This window comes from Cupressus sempervirens, chromosome 2, assembly GCF_028749045.1.
Source record: "Cupressus sempervirens isolate cs-2001-9-10 chromosome 2, ASM2874904v1, whole genome shotgun sequence".
Taxonomy (NCBI): domain Eukaryota; kingdom Viridiplantae; phylum Streptophyta; class Pinopsida; order Cupressales; family Cupressaceae; genus Cupressus; species Cupressus sempervirens.
Window position 1 is genome coordinate 245,506,232 of NC_143119.1, and position 22,259 is coordinate 245,528,490.

The 22,259-nt window shown below is 36.1% G+C and overlaps 1 pseudogene; it reads left to right on the forward strand.

Moving 5' to 3' along the window:
- Window positions 1-21,632, forward strand: part of LOC149571955 (uncharacterized) — a 55,534-nt pseudogene extending 33,902 nt beyond the window's left edge.
- The last annotated feature ends 627 nt before the right edge of the window (window positions 21,633-22,259 follow it).

Sequence of the window (22,259 nt, forward strand, 5' to 3'; positions counted from 1 at the left end):
TTCTCTTGCAACACTTCTCTTTTCTTCACTAGCAACATCTCTTAAATTTGATACTCCTTTAGGCTTCATTCCAATAACAATCTCAAAAGGTGTCTTCCTTGTACTTCTATTCACAGAATTATTATATGCAAATTCAGCTTGTGTCAATACCATCTCCCAATTACTTGGCTTATTCCCAACTAAACATCTCAGCAAATTACCCAAGCTTCTATTCACAACCTTTGTCTATCCATTAGTCTGGGGATGGAATGTAGAACTAAATTTCAACTCAACACCCATATTCTTTCACAAAGTTTTCCAAAAATAACCAACAAACTTACTATCTCTGTCAGAAATAATACTTCTTGGTAATCCATGCAATCTAACAATCTCTTTAAAGAAAAGTTTAGCAACATGCTCAGCATCTAATGTCTTCTTACATGGTATGAAATGAGCCATCTTAGAAAATCTATCGACAACAACAAATATAGAATCATACGCTTGCTATTTTAGGCAATTCAAGAACAAAATCCATACTAATGTCACTCCAAGGTTTCTCAGGAATAGTAATAGGTGTATATAAACCAATATTTTTACTTACTCCTTTTGCAACTTGACAAACTCCACAACTCTTCAAAAAAAAATTGAACATCCTTATACATTTGTAGCCAATAATACTTTTCTTTCAACAAACTCAATATCTTATCAATTCCAAAATGTTCAGCCAATTCACCACTATGCTTTTCCTTAATCAAATTCAACCTCATAAGACTTTTAGGAATACACAACTGAATACCTTTGAACAAAATACCTTCTTGAATGAAATATTCATCATACTTACTAATGTGATCTATCAAATTTGGTGCTCTGCACTCTCTCCACGCCTCAGAAAAATCAGGATCAACATCATACAACTCTTTCATTTCATCAAAACCAAGAACTTCAACCTTTATCTCAGTCAACAAAGAATGTCTTCTACTCAATGCATTAGCAACTTTGTTAGTAACTCCACTCTTATGCTTAATCACAAATGTAAAACTTTGCAAGTACTCAACCGACTTCATATGTCTTTGATTCAATTTATGATGACTTCCCAAGTACTATAAAGATTTATGATCAGTATATAGCACAACCTCCTTAGGAATCAAATAATGTCTCCACTTCTTCAAAGCTTGAACAATATCATAAAACTCTTAGTAATACACATAATACTTCCTTTAAGCATCATTCAACTTCTCACTAAAGAAAGCAATAGGTTTTCCTTCTTGACTCAATACAACTCCTATTGCACTACCACTTGCATCACAATCGACTTGAAATACCTTATTGAAATCAGGAAAAGCCAATATGGATAACTTAGCAACCTTTTGTTTCAAAGTTTCAAAACTATTATCAGCTCCATGTGTCCACTTGAATTCCTTTATATCTCCTCTCATTGTCTCAGTCATAGCATTACAAATAGCATTGAAATTCTTTATAAAGTTTCTATAAAAACTAGCCAAACCATGAAATGATCTTACCTCACCCACATTCTCAAGTGTAGGCCATTCCAAAATTATTTTAACCTTCTTTGGATCCATTCTCAAACCATTAGTAAAAATAACAAATCCCAAATACACAATCTCCTCTTGCATAAAAGAACACTTTTTAAGATTAATCATCAACTTCTGCAATACTTGTCTAACATGCCCAAGATGTTCTTCCTTAATCTTACTAAATATCATAATATCGTCCAAATAAACAATCACAAACTTACCCAAGAATCTTTTTAGAACTTCATTCATCAACCTCATGAAAGTACTAGGTGCATTAGTCAAACCAAAATGCATAACCAACCATTCATACAAACCATCTTTTGTCTTGAAAGTAGTCTTCCATTCATCACCTTCTCTGATTTTGATCTAATGATAGCCACTCTTCAAATCAATATTGGTAAAGTACTTTGCTCCACTCAAACAATCCATTATGTCATCCATCCTTAGCATAGGAAACCTATATTTCACTGTGATCTTGTTAATAGCTCTGGAATCAGTACACATTCTCCATTCTCCATTCTTTTTAGGTGCTAATACAACAGGTACAACATATGGACTCAAACTTTCTCTGATTAATCTCTTTTGCAACAACTAATGCACTTGCCTATTAAGTTCATCATTCTCTATAGGTGTCAATCTATATGATGCTTTGTTTGGTAAACTAGCTCCATGAATTAGATCCATACAATGACTTATACTTCTCATTGGAGGTAAACCATCAGGTATATCCTTTGCAGAAATTTCTTTATACTCATTCAGCCATTACTACTCAAACTCAGTCCTCTAGGAACTATAGAAAAACAAACTTTATTCTTCTTTACTTCATTTTCAAATTGTTTTCCATTAACCATGCACACTTTTATTGCAGTACAATTAACCTCATCTGGCCTTTCAATCAAAGGTAGCAATGTTTGCTTCTTCCCATTTACCCAAAGAGTATATTGATTCAATTTTCCATCATGTATAGCATATCTATCATATTGCCATGGTCTACCCAACAAAATATGACAAAAATCCATAGGCATAATATCACACAACACTTCATCAAAGTAATGTCCAATCTTGAACTTCACAACACATTGCTCACTTACCAATATCTTATGCTCATCTTTGATCCATGAAACATGATAGGGTTTGGGATGTTTTAGCCTTTGCAACTGCAACTTTGTAACTAGCTCTTCTGATGCCAAATTTGTTAAACTTTCACTATCAATGATCACCTTGCAACATTTTCCAACCATCTGACATCTAGTTTTGAAAAGACTTCTTCTTAGAACAGGTTCCTCATCGCTTCCCTTATTATATAAGGGTCTTCTCACCATCAGATTATTTTCAGCCTCAGGTCCACTTGGTGAACTCTCAATGTCCTCTTGTATCACATCATTTCTATTGTTCTACCCACTTTCAAAAGATCTACATTCAAATGATCTATGTCCTTCTTTACCACGTTTGAAACAATTACCATGAAAACCACCTCTAGGATAAGAATTACCTCTTCCTCGGTAAGAACCAGTACCTCCTCAGTATGAATTACCACCTTTCCACTTGATCTTGTCTTTGTCATCATTTTTCCATTCCAATTTGCCTTTATCTTGCACAAAACTGTCAGATTTTCCACCTTCACCATAAGATCTACCTCTGCCTCTTTGGAATCTACCACCTCTACCTCTTTGTCTTTTATCATGCTTCTTTGTCAAAATCTTGTCAGTTTTCAAGGCATATTGATATGTTTCTTCTACAGTTGCCAATTTCACAAAACTTATCTCATCTTGAATTCTAGATCTCAATCCATTTATGTACCTTGCAATTTTCTCAACATCATCATCCACATGTCCAGATTTGATGTCCAATCTACAGAATTTCTGAGTATATTCTTTCACAATCATGTCCTTTTCTCTCAAATTTTGTATCTTTCTCAGCAAGCTAACTTGGTAATCAGTAGGAAGGAATTATTTCTTTACCTTGTTCACCATCTTCACCCAAGTTCTAATCTTTTCCTTTCCTCTCCTTTTTCTATTAGTTTGCAAATGCTCCCACCATAGTGAAGCATGACCTTTCAACCTAGTAACTACAATCTTCACCTTCTTATTATTAGGAGTGTTTTCATACACAAAGAACTTCTCCATATCTGAGATACAATGTAACACAACATTGGTATCCAATTTTTCATCATAAGGAACAACTTCTATAGCAAGCTTTGATTTTTCCCTAGACAACACTCTCAACAATCTTTCCTCATCTTGATCTTGTTCAAGTTTCAAATTCGGGTTTGGTGTTACTACTTCATCATCACTTACATCGTCAAGTTGTGTTCATCTCCTCTAGGCTATCTCTACAACATCTAATCTAGCTGCAATTTGTCTCAATTGATCCAATATAGCATTATCAACATTTCCTTTACCACGAACCATCTTTACAAATTAGGTTCCTGCAAGATCGTAACCCTCTGCAAGTTATAGGTCAAATCCACAAATTGGCAACCCTACAACAAAATCCAAATTAGGGTTCTACATGATCCAATCTCCACAAGGATGAACCTCAAGCTCCGATACCACCTAATGCAAGGATAGGGAAAACTAGGGCCAATGGCACACCCAACTCTTCAAACCACCCTGCAAGAGTTAACACAATGAAAATATAACACATAGAATCAACAACCAAAGGAGGAAGAGAAAACACTTTCATTGATTCTTCAAATATTCAACATACATGCTCAGCTGTAAGGCCTTTTCTATTATGGATAGATACAAAATAAATTCTAGATCTAAGATCCAACTTCAAATTCACACTTTCTAGTTCGACTCTTTAAATCATCCTTCAAAATTGTCTTAGCTCTAAGCCTAAACACTCTATTTATACTAATCTAAGCCAAAAGTCAGCCCAAAATGCTAAAATCTAAAATTAAATACTTGAAGAGCCACAAGTCAGCCTCCAACAGAAATTAAATGAGCTATAAGTTGGCCTCTAATAGCATTTAAATGTCCAAAAATCAACATTCAAGAAAAATTGTGATATCTCCTAGCTCCAATTGAATTAGAACTCACGGTTTGAACTGTGAGCATTATTTTAGGTTCTTTACAACCCTTTAAGTACACAAAGACTGATTCACCAAGAAAAAGTGCACATCCAACCTGAAAGTCAAGCACAAAATACTCACACAGAACTGCTAGAAATTGATACTCTAGGAGAATTACCATATCTCCCAACTTATAAGGAGTTATAACTTGTGCATTGGACCATGGATATTGATCTAGGCCCTCTTGAATCCTTGAAGTGCACAACCTCTCATTCATTATGGAAAATTAGTTACATAGTCTAAAACAAGAACCTAGAAAACAAAAAATGCAGTTTTAGCAAAACACAGCTTCAACAACAAGATAAAATTGAAAACATGTAGGATATCAGTGCAATCCAGGATGCTCCTAAATCACCTTTCTAAGGTCAAGTTCTTTGGATGTCATCAGTATGGTCACTATGTCAGTGATTTACTAGAAAGGAAGAAGGCAAAGAAGCAGGTGGCAGCTTCAACAATTACAGATGAACTCTCTAATAGAATGGAAGATGAGATTACACTTATAGCTTGTATGGTGAGCTCAACCACACAGACTATCTGGTATATAGATATTGGGGCATCATTTCATATGAAAAGAGTTAGAGAGTACTTCTCTAGTTATAAGGAGGAGAACACCAATTGATATCCATATTTCTATGGGAAACTTTTCTAAACTCAACCCAATTGGGAAATGGACTATGAAGTTTTAGAGGGAGAATAAAAAGATAATTCCAATTCATGATGTGTTGAATGTGCTAGGCTTAGGTATGAATTTGATTTCTACATGTATTCTTTAGGATAGGGGGTACAATGTACTCTTTAGAGGGAGACGTGTGTTGATTAAGCACAAGGATTGGAAATCACCCATAACTATTGGAGTTAAGAGTGGTCACCTTTATAGGTTGCAGTTTGATACTCCTAAGGCACTCATGAGCAACAGTAATCCTATAGATCTTGGAGAGCTATGGCGTAGGAGGATGGGCCCATATTCATCATGGAGTGCTTAAACTACTTCGTGAGATAGTGATAGGTGTTCCAGAGGTGAGCATAGAGCATGATGATGTATGTAAGGGATGCGTGTTCGGGAAGTTTGTGAAAACATCTTTTCCAAGGAGTGACACTAGATCTGGAGGTGTTCTTGTTCTAGTACATTTAGATGTATTTAGACTAATAACGACAAATTCTATCAGAGGATATGAGTACTATGTTACTTTTATCAATGATTTCTCCAGGAAGACCTAGATATACTTCTTGAAGACCAAGGATGAGGTTTTCAATCGATTTCAAGAGTTCAAGGCTCTTGTGGAAAACTCGATAGGAATGAAGATAAAGGTTCTTCGATCAGACAATGGAGGTGAGTATAAAGGAAATAACTTCTAGGAGTTATATACCAGAGAAGGAATCAAGAGAGAGTGGACTATTCCTTACAATCCACAATAGAATGGAATTTCCAAGAGGAAGAACCATTCTATATCGGAGGTGGCAAGAGCTATGCTACATAACTAGGATATGCCCCACTACTCATGGGCAAAGGCATGTAGTATAATAGTCTACATTCAAAACAAGGTTCAACACAAGGTACTAGGGAAGATGACACCAGAGGAAGCTTTCATAGGAAAGAAGCCAAATGTTGGTCGCTTTAGAATATTTGGGAGTGTGGGCATATTGTCATATTTCGGGTGATACACATAAAGTTAGATCAAACTACAAAGAGAGGGTACTTTGTTGGGTACAGTGAAACCTCGAAGGAATATAGGTTTTTTATCCCTAGGATTAGAAAAATTATTGTCAAATGTGATGTTAAGTTCATGGAGGACAAGGCATTTAGAAGGTCCAGAGATTTGCAAGTAGATGATCAGAGTGAGCAACCAGTAGAAGCTCCAAGGCCTAGTCAAGGGAAGCAAAGAACAAGTATAGTTACCAGTACAAGTGTAGGCTTAGGTGGTGAAGTTTCATAGAGCATGGAGCAATAGGTGTAACAGGAAATGCATCTAGAAGACTTAGAGGTTGATATTTCATCCTCTATAGTTGGTAGTAAGAACCACGAGGTTCAAGAGACTCAAAGGGATACTCAGGAGGTTGTGGGAGCTCCTAGGAAGAGTACTGGAGAGTAGAGACAACCAACCAAGTTCAATAAATATGTGTCATAAGTTAGTCAGTTGGTAGCTAGTGAATCTTCCAGCTATCAGGAGGCTGTAGAGCATCAAGTATGGTGAGATCTTATGGTTGAGAAGTATAACTCAATTATTCAAAATGATGTGTGGGAGGTAGTGTCTAGACCAACAGATAGAGTAGTTGTTGGATCATCCTGGATCTATAAGATAAAGCATGGTGCAAATGGTAGCATTGAGAAATACAAGGAAAGGTTTGTGGCCAAGGTGTTCTCTCAGAATGAGGGAATAGACTATGAGGAGACATTTGCTCCAATGGCCAAGTATACTTTTATACGAGTTGTGATCTCTTTTATAGCACAGATGGGATGGTAGATTCATCAAATGAATGTCAAGACAACATTCCTTAATGGTGAGTTGAAGGAAGAGGTACACATAGAGCAACTAGAAGGCTTTGTAGCACACAATGTAAAGAGACCCACATGTGTAGATTGAAGAGAGAATTGTACAAACTCAAGAAGGCTCCCAAAGTGTGGCATGAGCGCATTGACACATACTTGCGGGAAATGATCTTTGTGAAGAATGAAGCAGATGCTAACCTCTACTACTTGGTGGTTGGTAGTGAGATTCTCATTCTTGTTCTTTATGTGGACAAGTTGTTTCTTACAAGTTCACTAGGGCTCATAGAGAATTGCAAGAGGGACCTTGCAAAAGAGTTTGAGATGAAGGACTTAGGACTTATGCACTACTTTCTAGGCATGGAGGTGTGGCAGACAGATGGAGAGATTTTCCTTGGTCAAGGGAAATGTTGCACTGAAATCTTGAAGAGATTCAAGATGGAGGATTGCAAAGCCATGTCTACACCCATGATCACAAATTGGAGGAAGGTAGATACATCTAAGGATAAGGATGTAGATCTCACTTTATCTAGGTAGTTGATTGGTTCATTTATGTACTTGGTCAACAAAAGGCCAGCTATTGCATTTGCAATGAACTCACTTAGTCAGTTCATGGTTAAACCAAAGACAGTGCATTGGACAACGACCAAGCATGTATTGTGTTACTTGTGTGGTATAGCTGAGTATGGGATTAGATATGTTTGAGGTGAAGGTATCAGATTGATAGGCTATACTTATGCAGATTGGGCAGGAAGTACAATGAACAAAAGGAGCACTTTAGGGTGTTGTTTTAGTTTGGGATTAGGAGTTGTATCTTGGTTCAACAACAAGCATAAATCTGTGGCACTAAGTTCAATATAAGCAAAATACATAGCAGCTAGTATGGCAACATGTGAAGCTATATGGCTTTGGAAGTTGTTAGTAACCTTGTTTGGTTAGAAGGTTGAGACTACTGTGATACACTGCAATAATCGGAGTTGCATCAGGTTGTCTGAGAATTCAGTATTTCATGATAGATCTAAACATATGGACATCAGATATCACTTCATCAAAGATTATTTACAACGGGGGTGGTTGTTTAGCTACAGAACATACCTACAGAGGAGTAGGTAGCAGACATTCTGACTAAGGATTGGGGAAGGCAAAATTCAACTTCTTCAAAGATAAGTTGGGTGTCATGTAGAATAGCTTCCTCGCTAAGGAGTGTTAGTTTTAGGTAGCTTGGATAGTTGTTCATCCTTATGTGGTTAATTAGAAAATATTTGTTAATTAATTGACTCCTTCTAGAAGCAACTAGTAACCTATTGGTTAGGTTGTTATCAAGAAGCAAACAGAAACTTCTTGGTTAGGTTGTTATCAAGAAGCAACTATAAACTTCTTGGTTAGGTTGTCTTGATCAAGAAGCAACTAGAAACCTCTTGGTTAGGTAGTATAAAAGAGGGGTCAAGGGAGACATTTGGGGAATAGAACAAAGGAACACAAGAAGTTGTAGAAGCATTTATAGTGTTAGCAAATGAGTTTGCAGTGATAGCAAATAGTCTTGCAGTGTTAGCAAGGGTGTAGTGATAGCAGTGGCAAATATCAACAGGAGAGATTAGGAGGTTGTCTGAATTCTGCCAGTGAGAGACAATGAATTTTGTATCTCTTGATTTGCCAAAGTTAATATATTATCCATCTGTAGAATTGGTTTTCCCTTAGGATTTTTTCCAGGAATGATTTGTCCAAAAATATTGTGTTCTTTGTGTTGTGAATTTATTTTCGTATTTTATTGGTGAAATTGTAGTTGTGTTATTTTTTGATATTAGCTATGAATTATTTTTTTCAGCAATTTAATAATCATTTACGATAGAAAATTAATAATCAGTGACTACAATAGTGTTAGTTTTCACACCATCCCTGCACTCTATCCCTCTCTAGACTTAAATCCCTAACCTCAACCCTAAACCTCATTTTAGTCTCACTCATCCCTTTCTCAACCCTTAGCATCATTTTCCTCTCTCATTCTCACTTTATAATAATACACCATTTATTATAAATAACTTATATTAACAAAAAAATGTTTAATGTAACAAAACTTATCTTTATTAGATTAAACCAGTTCTATACCATCATTACATCACACAGAGCTTCATAAACTAAACAAACTAAACAAACTAATCAAAATAAAGCATAATTAAACTATAATATGCTATTAATGTCCAAAGCATAAAAGGTTATTTGGCTTTACAAGTCAAGTGGAGCAAAGAGATTAACATCAAAATCCCAGTCCCTTATTGTTATTCTCTCTTATCTTCTCGGGAGAATTGTGAAAAAATGATAATCCAATCCTGCTATTTATAGAGAGGAATCACACCCTGATATTTTAAATTTAGGAGCCGTCCCAAATTCATTTTGAGATAAAGAGATGTAATCAAGCAGTTTGTATTTATACATGGAAACCAAGGTTATGATTAAATCCCTAACTAATAAAAGGATCATATATAAGCGAATGCTTTTGTAAACAGAAATAATCAAAACAAAAAGTAATTCAACCATTTCTTATTGATGGATGCTTTCAATTAAGATTTGTAGAACCTCTAGCACAATTTATGTTTTCTTGCATGGCGGCTTAGTAGATATATTGGAAGACGTCGTTTGCAAGATCCATGCTCACACCCCACTAATCAATAGAAGACGAAACAATGGCAGACTTTAAAGAGAATGAAATGCGCGATTATTTAATGCAAAGTAGTTGGAGTTGGGAAGGAAGATGGAGGGTATATATAAATTCTATTTATAGGTTGGGAAATAGGAAAGAAAAGAAGAAATCGGTGGCCATTTTTTTCTTTGAAATTGGAAAACTGAGGGTGAAGAAGAAGTATAACATACTTTTTGCGATGGAAATGAAACAATGGGCTTTGATTTGGGGTCTTGATAAAACCATTTACAAGCCTCAAGGTCATTGCACAATCGCCAACCAGGGTACAAATATTACTTATATGGCTACAGTTTCCAAACCAGGTGGCACGCGTGATTTTCAAAGATGATGGGTACGATCATAGGTCTCTTGAGTGAAGGATCTTGGTGGGAGCTTTGTTGCACTTGCTTGTCGCCGAGACCTCCACTTATTAATTGGAAATAGGAAAGATACCGATAATATGCTTATATATGATTATTGATCGTATAAATTTAATCTCGAGGAGCTTAGTCATTAAAATAATATAATAAAGCTTTAATTTTAATAATGTTAATTATTTATTTATTTTTTCTTTCACTGAATATGGTGTAGGTTTTTATATTAAAATTTTATACAAAGAATATTTGGTAGACGCGAATAGAAAACTAAAAGTCAAAGCAAGCATTTGGGACGTTTATGTTAATAAACTCCCAGAGAAGATAATTCCATTTTTTTGTTATGAGAACACATATGACAGATCCAAGTACTCGAGGTCCTTTCTCTCATTGTGTTATGAGAACACATATCACATAAATCCATCCAGTGCATTTGAGGATGGACACAATTTGAGAAGAGGAACGGTCCTCCTCCCTTCAAAAGTTGAATTTTCATCAAATGTTAAATTCTTACCTCTATTAAGTATGCTTATCTTATTATTATTGAAGTACTTTCTTCTATTAATTTCTATCTCGAAACATTGAGGAATGGTGGAAGACAGCAGGAGCCGTTGATCATGAAGATTAAAAATGATCAGATGCAACACCTATTTCTGGGAACTGTTTTCGCAACACGGACGCACACATCATATGCATGTAATCATGATTTCTCTCAATTATAGCTTTGTTTCAAAAAATTTCCAATTCTCTGTGTATGCATTATCTTCCATTTTCGAATAGTATCACATTCTACAGGGCGATGCATCTCCTTAGAGCAATTTCAGAAAAAAATATAAGAACAATTGTAGATCGCATCACAGCATTAGGTTACTCCAACATCCATTAATTCCACTGCATGCTCACACTCAGGAGGATCAGTGCACCATTTGATTCCACTATTTTGGATTTTAGGAGACAAGGTTGCCAATGATTTTAGCACCGTTCCATTCTGCGAGGCATTTTTTTTGCTTTTAGCGACGTATGACTGTCGGAAAATCCGAACATTTAGGTCAAGGATTATCAAGGAATGAAGCCTATCAACTTAATAAAGACATGACTATAAAATAAAAATCACCCCTCTCAAAGTACCTGAGTTGCAGAGATTGTCACCCATACTTTCGGGCAGTCAACGCTTCTATACGTTGCATGCCTCCCATCGGGATAGAAATGAGGAGTTGAGATAGAAAGCAAGAAACAAGCAAGGGTCGCCACCACACATAAATCACCATTGTCCACAAAATCACCCAAGTTTTAAAAAGCATTTGCATTAATCAGTTGGAACTGCTGTGAGTAACAACAATAATAGAATATTTATTTATATAAAAAAAAGCACTTTGTTTTCAGAACAGAATACTGTTTCCTAATTTTTTTAAATGCTTGTTAAGGTTTTGATCTATAGGGTAAGTCTTCACGGGCTGCTAGAGAATTTAAACATTGTACCATTAGAGATCATTTCTGAATAACATTTCATTACTTATTGCGTCTCACATCCCAACAAATCGAGTATCTATATGCAAAAAGGGAGCATTACATGGCACAAATCAATTTTAATAATTCCTAATATATAGACAGAGGAAATAATTTAATAATTCTGCTTATAAGGCCAAATATATGCATTAAAAATTGTATGGTTAGTACAAAACATTCAATCAGTCATAAAGTATGATAAATGAGAATTGCATATTTTCAGTGTCTCAAGATTTTTGAGACCGCTTATAGACCTAATGTTCTTCAGCAAATTGCAAGAGTATATTCCTAAACTTTTAAGAGACAATGGTAGTGTCTTTATTAGTGAAGATAACATTTCACAATCTACAAAAGTTAGAACTTCTAGGTGCATCATCTGATCTCGAGAATCAGACAACCTGCTCAATTGCTTGCAAAAGCTCAAATTTAAAATTCTCAAGCTTACTAAATTACCAAAGCCATCAAGTAGTGAAGATAGCATTTCACAATATGATAAATCTAAATGTGTCAAGTGTATGAGTGAGGCAACATGTGTGAGAGAAATAAAATTAAATCACAAACTTTAAAATTTCTCTCGGCACTAACTATTGCTGACTACCAGTTTTGCTTGGCACCTTAAGGAGCCGAGTGGCAGGAGGGTGCCGAGTGAGCTCGGCATCTGAAAGGCAGTAGGTGCTAAGTTAGCTTGGCACAAGAAGAAGCCGAGTTAGCTTGGCACACAAAGAACAATGCTAGGCAACAATGGATGCCGAGTGAGCTTGGCTCAAACTGAAAAAATTATAACTTAGAGAAATTTCAATGTGAATGTTTCCACCATTAAAACCAAAGAGCCAAAGCTTGAAGCTTCTAAACAAACTTCTCAAATGCAATGAATAGAAGAAGAACAATGGATTCAAGTATGCCTGCTTGCTTTCTATTGATTAAAAACATTACAAATTTGGGAGCATTCGACTTCAACCAAAAAATCCTAAAATTTCAAACTAACTTCAACCTTCAAAAACTTTAAACTTGGAGCTCTAATGGTTGCATACAATAACACCTGGAGCAATCACTACTTCTTAGGTCAAAACCAATAAACTACAAACTTACAAAATGACCAGAGAAGAAACACGTGCAACTGTAGACACGAAATGAACTTCCTTCCCTCGCTGCACTCTAATGAATGGATCTACTGATCTTCCTTCTCTGCAACTTCTGATCTCTTCCTCTAACTGGTTGACTGAATGTGAGACATTCCTTTTGTCTTCTACCACACAAAATTTCCTGCTCTTTTCCAAATTTGAAAACTCACCTACCACATTCATGTTTTGTGTCTGTTCTACAATCCGTCAAGTTTTGTAGGTGGGCGTTTGGCTTTGGGGGCAAACATCAATTGTAATTAATATTCCAACACTCCCCCTTTGTCTCGAGCCAAACAAAACAAGGATCACTGCTGATCCACATCAACTACACCAAGACACTCTCTTAGGTGTACACAAGTTCCAATACCTAATGGCTTTGTGAAAATGTCTACTAGCTGTTGCTTCGACTTGCAAAATTCTAGCTTGATATCCCCATTCTCCACCAACTCTCTGATGAAGTGATATCTGATCTCTATGTGTTTGCTTCGCCCATGGAAGACTAGATCCTTGGACAATGCAATTGATGAGATATTGTCACAATAAATTGTGGTTTCATCCCCTTGCCTTTCAGTCAAATTATTCAAGATCCTTCTTAACCAAATAGCTTGACATACTACTACATTTTCTGCTATATATTCAGCCTTTGCTATAGATTGAGCAACAATAGGTTGCTTCTTGGATGCCCATGAAATTGCACCTAATCCCATGTGAAACATATATCCGGAAGTGCTCTTCCTATCATCTATACTTCTAGCCCAATCACTATCAATATAACCGATCAACTTAAATTCATTTGTTGTAGTATACAAAATTCTATATCCCTTGGTACCTTTCACATACCTTAGGATCCTCTTTCCCGCTTGCCAATGGAAATCCTTTGGTGTTTCCATAAATTTGGAAATCAGACTTACCGCATGCATCAAGTTCGGCCAAGTTGTAGTCAAGTACATTAAACTTCCAACCATACTCTTGTATAGTATTGGATCCACTCTCTTGCTAGAGTCTTCCTTGCTCAACTTTAGACCTACTGCTATTGGTGTGGGGGATGCCTTAATGTTCTACATTTTGAATCTCTCCAAGATCTGTCTTGCATATTTTTCTTGATAGATGAAGATGCCATTATGCATTTGTTTTACTTCTATGCCTAGAAAGTACTTCAAGAGACCTAGGTCTGTTATTTCAAACTCATTTTTCATGGCCTCTTTGAACTCACCAATGAGAGCCTTGTTATTACCAATAAAAATCAAATCATCTACATACAAGACAACAATCAACACATTTCCATTTGCTGCCTTGATGTAGAGAGTAGGCTCACCATTTCTTTTGCTAAAGCCATTGCTCATTAAATATGAGTCAATCCTACTATACCATGCCCTTGGAGCTTGCTTGAGCCCATAAATAGCTCTCTTCAATCTATATACTTTGTGTTCTTCACTTGCTACTTCATAACTAGGTGGATGCTCCACATATACTTCTTCCTTCAATACACCATTTAGGAAGGCAGACTTCACATCCATTTGGTATACCTTCCATTTGTGTTGAGCTACAATTGCTATGACAGCACGCACAATTTTCATTCTTGTAACCGGGGCATATATCTCATCATAATCTCTGCCATATTGCTGTTTGTAGCCCTTGACTACCAGCCTTGCCTTATGCCTATCAATCTTGCCTTCAGCATTGCATTTGGTCTTGTAGACTCATTTCACTCCAATCACTTGCCTTTTGGGAGGCAATTCAGTTAGCTCCCATGTTTCATTCCTTTTTATAGCTTCTATCTCCTCATCCATGGCCTTACACCATTTCTTCTCCTTAACAACTTCTTCAAAATATATTGGATCACTATGAGAAAATAATGCAAAATTAACACTCTCATCATAATCTTCATATCTTTCATCTTGGTATATCTCCCTAAGACACTTGGTCTTTCTTGGTAAGAGGGAGGAGAGTGTGGGATCAGAATCTTCACTGCTGCTGCTTTGCCAACTAGCTCGGTCTTCACTATTACTCGGCACTGACACTCGGTCATGCCTAGATGAGCTTGATAATGACTGAGGTTGCTTGCCTTTTCTTCTATCTGCTCCTTGTTGTTAATCAACATCCTCTTCACTCATAACTGACACTTTACTTGAGGTGCTTGGTGATTCATCAGTCAGTCCATACCATGACTAATTTTCAAGAAATTCCACACCTCTTGAGAGAATCGTCTTGTTGTTCAATGGGTCATACAATCTATATGCCTTTGATTCTGAGCTATACCCTGTGAAGATGAACTTCATTTTTTTGTCATCCAATTTTTGCCTTTTCTCTTTAGGCACATGTGCATATACTACACATCCAAACACCCTTAGGTGTTCAATTGTCCATCTTCCTCGTGACTATGCTTCCATTGGAATTCTATCACATACTACCTTTGTAGGACACCTATTAATTAAGTAAACTATTGTTACCAAAGCCTCTCCCCAAAATTTAGTTGGGAGACCTTTCTCTTTCATCATGCTCCTTGCCATTTCAATAATAGTCTTGTTCTTTCTTTCAGCCACTCCATTCTGGTGTGGTGTATAGTTGGATGTGAGATCTTTCTTTATGCCATGTTTCCTGCAAAAAATTACAAAAGAATTGGAGGTATACTCCCCTCCTCTATCTGAACTTAGGACCTTGATATATTGTCCACATTCTCTTCAGCTTGGGCTTTGAAGTCAAGAAACTTATCAAATGCTTCAGATTTAGATTTCAAAAAATAAGCTCATGTCCTACGACTGAAATCATCAATAAATGTCATGAAATAAGTACTCCCCCCAATGGAAGTAACTTGCATAGGACTGACTAAGTTAGTATGCACTAACTCTAATGGATATCTAGCCCTACTAGAATTTCCAGAATTAAAGGGAAGCCCCTATTGCTTACCCAAAATACAAGCCTCACACTTGTCACATGAATTTCTTATTTATGGAAAATATTCTACTATTCTTTTATTTGACAACAAATTTAAACCAGCATAGCCTAGATGACCATACCTGAGGTGCCATAGCTGTGAGGGGTCTTCAATCACACTCCTTAGAGCTGATTGTGTGTGAGGTGCAACATCAACTTGAGATGAGAAACAAGTCTCTATCTTCAAGGGAAACATTATGTTCTTTGTCATTTGAACTATTGCAAGTAAGTTCTTGCTCCTATCCCTTTCATGAATGACACACTTGTCATTCTCCATCAACACTTTGTATCCATTTTGAATGAGCTGACTAATGCTCATCAAATTGTGCTTCATACCAAGGGAAAAATTACACATTTTTAATTTTCTTCTTCTCACCTTGCTTGGTGCGGACCATAATAGATCCTTTGCCCACTACTGGTAGGATTCCATTGTTACCCATTTTAATCTCAGATTTGAAACTCTTGTCAATGAATGAAAAAAAGGTTTCATTACCACTCATGTGGTTGCTACATCCACTGTCGAAGTACCAAACCTCAGGGCTTCCTTCTTCATCAACATTACACATGATGAAGGCAGTGGCATTGTTTCCACTTCTCATGTTCACATCAGCCACATTTGCTTGTCCTAACTGATCATTTTGCTTCTTCTAACATTCATTTGCATAATGCCCATATTTATGATGGTAGTAGCATTCTACATTACTCCTATTTGAGTTGGAGTTTTTCTTGCCTCCTCTTGAAGTATTTTGTGAGCTACTTGCTCCATCTGCTCTTCTTGAGCCTTCTGCTGCAACATTTCTTTTTCCTCCATTTCCTTAGCCTCTACCTCTGGAGTTTCTACTTGAGCTAGTTCTTCCTCTCCCCCTTCCTCTTGGATTTGACTAATCCTTGAAATCTTGCTCTTGGAAGAAGAAGATGTAGATCTATTGATCCTATGCTCATGGGTTTGAAAAATACCCATCAACTCATCCATTGCCACAACAGTGAGGTCTTTTTCCTCTTCTATGGTCATGACCAAATTGTCATATTTATGAGGTAAACTCCTCAATATCTTTTCCACTATCCTCTGCTCTTGATAGTCTTCTCCATTTGACTTCAGTTGGTTAATCATGTTGGAGGTCTTTGAACTAAAATCTGTAATTGATTCATTTTCCTTCATCTGAAGGTTCTCAAACTCCCTCCTTATATTTTGTAGCTTTACTATATAGACTTTATCAGTCCCCTTGAAGTTCATCTCAAGGATATCCCATGCTTCCTTTGCATAATTTGTTGTTGCGATTTTTGGAAAAACTATCTCTGACATTGCTACCTCAATCAAACTTAATGCCTTAGCATCCTTCCTCCTTGACTCTTTCAAATGAGTCTTTTTATTATTGGTAAGAGTAGCATACTGAGCTGGTTCTATCACATCATTGAACCAATTAACTACAAACTCCCACAAATCATTTGCAACCATAATAGTTTTCATCTTCTTTGCCCATGTATCATAATTTTGTCCATTGAAAGGTGGTGGTTGCTGCCATATCTTTCTTGCATCTCCTGCCATGTTAAATATCTTAGAAAAAATTGCCCTAACTCACTTTGGATGTGGGGCCTCAAAGCTCTGATACCATGTGAGAGAAATGAAATAAAATCACAAACTTTAAAATTTTGCTCGGCACTAACTATTGCTGAGTGCCAGTTTTTCTCGACATCTTAAGGAGTCGAGTGGCAGGAGGGTGTTGAGTGAGCTTGACACCTAAAGGAGCCGAGTGAGCTCGGCACCTGAAAGGTAGTAGGTGTTGATTTAGCTCGGCACAAGAAGAAGCTGAGTTAGCTCGACACACAAGGAGAAATGCTCAACAATAATGGATGCCAAGTGAGCTTGGCTCAAATTAGAAAAATTATAACTTAGAGAAATTTCAACGTGAATGTTTCCACCATTAAAACTAGAGGGCCAAAGCTTGAAGCTTCTAAAAAAACTTCTCAAATGCAATGAATAGAAGAAGAACAATGGATTCAAGTATGCATGCTTTCTTTCTATTCAACTTTGATTAAAAACATTACAAATCTGGGAGCACTCGGCTTCAACCGAAAACCCTAAAATAACCCTAAAATTTCAAACTAACTTCAACCTTCAAAAACTTTAAACTTGTAGCTCTAATGGCTGCATACAATAACACCTGGAGCAATCACTACTTCTTAGGTTGAAACCAATAAACTACAAACTTATAGAATGACTAGAGAAGAAACATGTGCAACTGCAGGCACGAAATAAACTTCCTTCCCTCTCTGCACTCTGAGGACTAGATCTGTTGATCTTCCTTCTTTGCAACTTTTGATCTCTTCCTCTAACTGGTTGAATGAATGTGAGACATTCCTTTTGTCTTCTACAACACAAAATTTCCCCTACTATTCCAAATTTGAAAAATCACTTACCACATTCATGTTTTCTGTCTGTTCTGCAATCCGCCAAGAGTGGTAGGTGGGCGTTTGGCTCTAGGGGCAAATGTCAACTGCAATTAATAGTCCAACAACATGGTCAACTACTTGCAACATTGTAGAGTTATAATCGTCAACTTCATTAAATTGCCAAAAAAGAGAAGGTAATGAGAATAGTCTTGGAGACTTTAATCACAAATACTCTAGTGATTGGAGGTGGCAGAACTCTTGTGATAAACTGCCACCATGAAATTAGATTGCGAAGAGATCCTATTGATCTTGGAAGCCTTTGAAATTTTGAACAACCATTTAAAATAAGCTCTCTCAATTGCAATGGAGGCTACACTAGTACATTTGACTCAAATTTTTGACCAAAACTTTCAATCATCTGATAATTTGGGGTCAATTTGGTCGAATTGTGATGACTTTTGTTAAAGATACACACATTTTGGTCAAAATTTTGACCAACACGGGCTCAAACTAAGCAAAATTTGAAAAAAGTTATGTTTGCCGCCCTAATCTTATTGTTACGTGACCTAGAAGACTCGTGCACTGAACCATTTTCTACCATTATGATTTGTGGCCAGGAGTACGTGTAAAAAGGGTTTAATAGCATCAACACCAGTAGGGTTTGACATATTGGGTTCTTTGGTGGTTGATTGTAGTAGAGGAGAGCTCGTGAATGCTTCAAAGTTGATCCATTGAAAGAGATTTCAAAAAGAAGGTGGCATGAAAGGATCAAATAACAACTGGAAACATTGAAGAGTCTCCTTCCCAACATTACAAAGGTGAGTTGAAGTTTTGTTTTATAGATTGACATTTCTTGCCTTGTTTTGAATATATTTATATATACCCTATACAATGTTTGCCTTTTTTTGAACTAGACATTTCTCATTTTCTTTGTTCCCTAACTTGAGTTTTCAAACTAGTGCTTATAACAACCTCCTAAGATATTCATAAATACCAGTAATCCAAAAGCAAGGCAAACAAATTTGATGAGTCAAAAAATAGAACACAAAACTATCAAGATCTAATCAATGGACACAAAAAGGCCCTCCAATAATAACCCTTAGATGAAATCCAAGGTATTACCCCTATCATTTCTAAACTCTAGACAATTCAAATCCCAAAATTCTTAAAAAGAATATCTATTATAACAAAGTTGAGTATCCCTATCTAATTTGCATCTACTATTCCCGTGTATAATTACAAACTTATCCATACTTACAACATCCATTCTATACACATGTATGCATCTTACTAGATCAATCTAGATGAAGCTTAGAAAATGTTTGCTTCAAAATAATAAAATCAACTACTAGAATAACCTACAAATCTATTACTATGCAATCGAGCCAACTATGCTAGATAGTTTGAGGGTATCATGCCAACATTAGGGTTCTTAGGAATGAGCAAAGGTGAACAAGTGATTAGAATATTAAACTTCATCAATAATAGAGTCTTCAACCCTATAAATGCTCAAAGGGCCGATTGACAAAAAAAGGTTAATGGTTTCTATTATTGGTAGCCTTTGGAAGACATTACAAGAAAGAAAAATCAAATTCATGATGTTATGCAGATGTTTCACAAGATAAAATCTATACTGATGAACAATACACAAATTATCTTGGCTTTATTTACATGAAGAAACAATAGAGAAGTTTTCATTCTGCTGGGTATAATGTACAGCATTATAGCATGCCAAAAAATAACGTGAAATGTCAATTTAATTAAAATCCTAAAAATATCACAATAGAAAGCAATTATGTTGAATAGGCTCATCAGAAGACCTTTCTATCCTACAAGGTAGGAAACATATATATCAAACCCAAAGGTGATGGTTTCCATGGGTTTCTAGGTCTACACAAACCAGTCTTGAATTAGGCTTTTAATACCCCTTCAAATGGTTTGATCAATTCCTACCAAGGATATTGCATACTCCTTATACATTCCCCTAACATAATCCAAATTGATTTCTTGAAGTTAAATCCACTCCTGCAATGTCCAAGCACATTTCTCTGTCAACCACCTAGCCAGGTTGCTCTAGGGATCAACAAACTCATTGCTTGTTATTTCAAGTTTGGCAGAGAAAAGTGAGGCAATCAAATATTACATTACATACTTGAAAGGAACATACCTCCTGATATGTGCACTTACAACTCATTTTAGGTCATTGTAGAGCAGGCAGGCTAGAAGAAGCAGTCATACTCTTAAACCAACTAATTCTAAATGGTCTAGCTCCAAAAAACTTTACGTATAATATCATTATTGTTGGACACTATAGGGTTGCCTGCACAAGTGTTGCATTCAAACTATTTGATAATATGGTAAAGAGTGGTCTTTTTCCTCATGTGATTACTTATACTACTCTTACAATGGGGTTATGCAAGGAAGGTAATATACAGGAGGCACATTTGCTTTTGAGGGAAATGTTTGGAGAAGGTTTGATTCGTGACAAAACTGTACACAGTGTATTGATTGATGAACATCTCAAGAATGGTAATGTAGAACAAGCTTTTAAACTGTGGGCACAAATGGACAAGAAAGAAATTCCCCCTGATGTTATTGATTACACTCCTTTTATGAACGGGCTTTGCAAGATAAGCTACATAAAGCAGGCACATAGATTCCTTACAGAAATGGTAAATCGACACATTTTTCCTGACAATTTCACTTATAGCTCATTGATTGATGGACATTGCAAGGAAGGAAACTTATTCTCAGCTTTTGGGCTAGAAAATGAAATGATTAAAAATTGCACTTGCGCCTAATGTTGTTATTTTTAATACTCTCATTAATGGATTTTGTAAACAAGAAATGATAAGTACAACAAATCAGCTTTGTACCCTCATGCCAAGCAATGGCTTGTCCCCTGATATTTTTACCTACAATATTTTAATTAATGCTCACTATAAGGCAGCTGATATGAAGCGAGCTTTGGAGATCATGAACATGATATCATCTAGTGGTTGTGCTCCTGATGTTATTACCTACAATACTTTGATAAATGGTCTTTGCATTACAAAAATGACTCAGCTAGCTTTTAATCTCCTTGAGAGCATTGTTTCCACAGGATTTTCTCCAAACACATTCACTTTCAATACAATTTTGGATGGGCTTTGCAAGGATTCCCTTGGTCTAGTTGTTACTTTGTTAGAAAAACTTTTTAAAATGGGTTTTGTCCCAGATACGGTGTCCTATAGTAATTGCTTAATTATTTTTGTAGCCTTGGAATGCTGAATCAGGCTATGATGTGGCTAGGTAAACTTATGAAAATATTTTTTATTCACAATGCTATTACATATGAGATATTGGACAATGTTCACTTTGGTGGGAAATGGTCTACCAATAATCCAAAAAATGTCACTAGAGAAGGATATCTTTTGCATTGTGTAATGTAGTCAATGAGTAATAGATCAAAGAGGCAAGAAGGCACTCAAATGCCATTTGTAAGTCTTAATGAGAATCTGGACAGTGTAATAAGCATAACTGATATTTATTCTAAGGCTATACAAGACAGATGATAAGGGGCATCAACATGTTTTAAAGAGTGACGACTGGGATGATTTGACTTGTAACAGGCTGATGGTAAGCTATAGAAGTGGTCTCTTTTGCAAAGCAAAATTAGAGGTAGATGAATTCTTCAATAGTGGTCAGCTGTAAAATATAAAACATTAGAGCTCCATGAAACAGTTAAAATTAATGATCAAACTTGCTCTTTTCTCACAGATTAAAGACACAGATATAATCTTGAACAGATGATGAAGCATAGTGCCAAAATTATGGGTAAGTCCTCTCAATCTGTTGGTCAAAAGTTAAATTTTAGAGTCCAGACAAAACCTTGCCTTCCTTTAAGAAAGTTCTAATTTCAGCTCAACAATTTTATGCTTATTTTAGCGCACTATTCTATACAAAAATTTACGACAAAGATATACCAAATTAAATAATGTCAAAAAGTGTTAAGGTCAAGAAGAAAGTATCCCTTCTTAAACAATAGGTTGTTGGTAAATTTTTTCCTAAAACAAGAACACTGTTGTTTCCTCTAGAACCATAAGTTGAGCAATACATAAAGGCGAGTTAAAAAAAATATTTCTTCATCTCTTCCAAATCCATTAAGGCGCATACTTGTGAAGGAATATTTATATGTTTCA